At 46.2% G+C, this 3,872-nt stretch overlaps 1 long non-coding RNA gene across 1 annotated transcript; it reads right to left on the bottom strand.

Annotated features, from left to right (window-relative positions):
* Nucleotides 1-79: 79 nt before the first annotated feature.
* LOC115187623 (uncharacterized) lies at nt 80-3,314 on the bottom strand. Its single transcript, XR_003876106.1, has 2 exons — nt 2,093-3,314; nt 80-1,936 (listed from the first exon to the last, which is right to left on the bottom strand). It is a non-coding gene; the product is annotated as an uncharacterized LOC115187623 (long non-coding RNA).
* Between the last annotated feature and the right edge of the window lie 558 nt (nt 3,315-3,872).

The following is a 3,872-nucleotide window of genomic DNA, read 5'->3' as shown; positions in this document are numbered from 1 at the left end:
CGTTTGTGTCTAGTGACCTTTTCTGCTGAGACTGTCAAATTTTATATACAATAGACAACACAGAATGAGTTCCCCCACATTTTTAAAATTCCAGATTTATTTGGATAATCAGCTGAAAACTGATCCTTAACCAATCAGATTGTAAAGTGACCCTAATCCACTTGTATAATAAGTTACTGCAACAGGAAATGTATTGCTACTCTACTGAATTAAAAGTTACTATTAACCCAACAGTTGACTGTCGGTTTCAACTAAGATGGAAAACATTACAATGAACAAAGACATTTTTGGTATGATGATATTTCACTAATTATACATCTAAAGCACCTAAATTGGCCTGAAAAGAGCAAAACTATTTATTTCACAAAGTGCTTCCCACCAGTCCCCCAAACACACCAACATTTCTCTATCAAAGGAGGCTGCAGATGTAGGATCTTAATTTGAGCCAGGTTGCTACAGCAGGAAAATAATCCTGTAGTAACAGGAGATGTGAATTATTATGTAGATTATAATTAATGGACATTTTTTGTAAGGGTTGATTACATTGCTCATAATGGAAAATCAAGTCGTAAATGGAAATTACAAATACATGACAAGTTTTATGTTTCCTGCATTGCAGGAAAGTTCTCCTGCAACAGGGTGACCTAAGATCCTACATCTGTATTGCACATATTATAACAGCACTTTGTTATTTATCATATTGTCACACGGCTAGCTACCTACTTCACTCTCGATCTACGTCCCAAATAGCACCCCTGGGCCCATAGGGTCCTGGTCAGAAGTAGGGTACTATATAGGGAACAGGTTACCATTTGGGACGCAAAGAGGTAATTGCTCACTTCACTGAAAGCTAGTGAATTAGGCAGTATAAGAGATACGATAACACTCAAACTGCTTTTTCCAACTTCACAACAATGACACATTTCGTGATAGAGGTCATCATTGAATTTAGGTATAGCCTTCACCCTGGTCCATGGAGTTAACATGCCACCTGCTGAGACTTCAGCAAGCCACACTAACACTCTGGTCCATGGAGTTAACATGCCCCCTGCTGAGACTTCAGCAAGCCACACTAACACTCTGGTCCATGGAGTTAACATGCCCCCTGCTGAGACTTCAGCAAGCCACACTAACACTCTGGTCCATGGAGTAAACATGCCCCCTGCTGAGACTTCAGCAAGCCACAGTAACACTCTGGTCCATGGAGTTAACATGCCCCCTGCTGAGACTTCAGCAAGCCACACTAACACTCTGGTCCATGGAGTTAACATGCCCCCTGCTGAGACTTCAGCAAGCCACACTAACACTCTGGTCCATGGAGTTAACATGCCCCCTGCTGAGACTTCAGCAAGCCACACTAACACTCTGGTCCATGGAGTTAACATGTCCTCTGCTGAGACTTCAGCAAGCCGCACTAACACTGATGCTGAGACTGCCTGCCACACTAACACCCTGGACCAGAGACTACCTAAAGGTAGCCGCACTAACACCCTGGACCACAGACTACCTGAAGGCAGCCACACTAGCACTCTGGACCACAGACTACCTGAAGGTAGCCGCACTAACACCCTGGACCAGAGTCTATCTGAAGGTAGCCACACTAACACCCTGGACCAGAGTCTATCTGAAGGCAGCCACACTAACACCCTGGACCACAGACTACCTGAAGGCAGCCACACTAACACCCTGGACCACAGACTACCTGAAGGCAGCCACACTAACACCCTGGACCAGAGTCTATCTGAAGGCAGCCACACTAACACCCTGGACCAGAGTCTACCTGAAGGTAGCCACACTAACACCCTGGACCACAGACTACCTGAAGGCAGCCACACTAACACCCTGGACCAGAGTCTATCTGAAGGTAACCACACTAACACCCTGGACCAGAGTCTACCTGAAGGTAGCCACACTAACACCCTGGACCACAGACTACCTGAAGGCAGCCACACTAACACCCTTGACCAGAGTCTATCTGAAGGTAACCACACTAACACCCTGGACCAGAGTCTACCTGAAGGCAGCCACACTAACACCCTGGACCACAGACTACCTGAAGGTAGCCACACTAACACCCTGGACTACAGACTACCTGAAGGTAGCCACACTAACACCCTGGACTACAGACTACCTGAAGGTAACCACACTAACACCCTGGACCAGAGCTAGTACAGCCCAATCCATCACTTACACAACACTCAGATTGATCCTACACACTACAGTACCTTTTTAAGATAGGCCATGTCTATACTGGAATCAAAGAAGCTCACGTGTTGTCATATAGAAGAGATAGATAGACTATTAATACTGCAAGAATAGAACAGAACATGTGTCTACTGTAACACTCCTCTCTTGGAGAACATATTTGATTAAGATGCAGCATCTCTAAGCATTGTGATGGTGGAAATTGCATTCAAGGCCTGTATTCCCAAAATGTCTCTGAGTAGAAGTGCTGATCAAGGATCAGTTTTGTCTCTCAGGTCATAATGAAGACGATTATAATAACTACAGGGAGTTCCTGATCGTAGACCAGCACTCATATTCTGAGATGCTTGAAACATACAAGCCCTGATGAAGAACTCTTGGCAATTCAGTCAAAGGAAACAGCATTTGTTGTTTAGTTGTGGTTCTAGTAAGAAGTTTCAAAGGTAGAGGTTGTCTTGGCACTCGGGTTAGTGTGTTGTTGATGATGATGTCATACTGGTTGGTGCATCATGCAGATGAGCTGATGACACGGGCCTTATCCAAACAGGAGCAGACAGGAGACAGTAGAGCCTTATCTGAACAGCAGGAGACAGTAGAGCCTTCTTATCCAAACAGGAGCAGACAGGAGACAGTAGAGCCTTGTCTGAACAGCAGCAGACAGGAGACAGTAGAGCCTTCTTATCCAAACAGCAGCAGACAGGAGACAGTAGAGACTTCTTATCCAAACAGGAGCAGACAGGAGACAGTAGAGCCTTCTTATCTGAACAGGAGCAGACAGGAGACAGTAGAGACTTCTTATCCAAACAGGAGCAGACAGGAGACAGTAGAGCCTTCTTATCTGAACAGCAGCAGACAGGAGACAGTAGAGCCTTCTTATCTGAACAGGAGCAGACAGGAGACAATAGAGACTTCTCATCCCTTCACTCTTATCTGTTATCCTGATGACGTTGTCACGGAGACCTTAAGTCATAGCCCTTCTTTATCAGGATAGTTTTAGACTCAGCAGGGGTCTGTTCAGGAGGATGTAACGTTACAGCTGGGGTCTGTTCAGGAGGGTGTAACGTTACAGCTGGGGTATGTTCAGGAGGGTGTAACGTTACAGCTGGGGTCTGTTCAGGAGGATGTAACGTTACAGCTGGGGTCTGTTCAGGAGGATTTAACGTTACAGCTGGGGTCTGTTCAGGAGGATGTAACGTTACAGCTGGGGTCTGTTCAGGAGGATTTAACGTTACAGCTGGGGTCTGTTCAGGAGGATGTAACGTTACAGCTGGGGTCTGTTCAGGAGGATTTAACGTTACAGCTGGGGTCTGTTCAGGAGGGTGTAACGTTACAGCTGGGGTATGTTCAGGAGGGTGTAACGTTACAGCTGGGGTCTGTTCAGGAGGGTGTAACGTTACAGCTGGGGTCTGTTCAGGAGGGTGTAACGTTACAGCTGGGGTCTGTTCAGGAGGATTTAACGTTACAGCTGGGGTCTGTTCAGGAGGATGTAACGTTACAGCTGGGGTCTGTTCAGGAGGATTTAACGTTACAACTGGGGTCTATTCAGGAGGATGTAACGTTATAGCTGGGGTCTGTTCAGGAGGATTTAACGTTACAGCTGGGGTCTGTTCAGGAGGGTGTAACGTTACAGCTGGGGTCTGTTCAGGAGGGTGTAACGTTACAGCTGG

The sequence above is a fragment of the Salmo trutta genome, unplaced genomic scaffold (assembly GCF_901001165.1).
Source record: "Salmo trutta unplaced genomic scaffold, fSalTru1.1, whole genome shotgun sequence".
Classification (NCBI taxonomy): domain Eukaryota; kingdom Metazoa; phylum Chordata; class Actinopteri; order Salmoniformes; family Salmonidae; genus Salmo; species Salmo trutta.
This window is presented reverse-complemented; position numbering and strand designations above follow the sequence as displayed.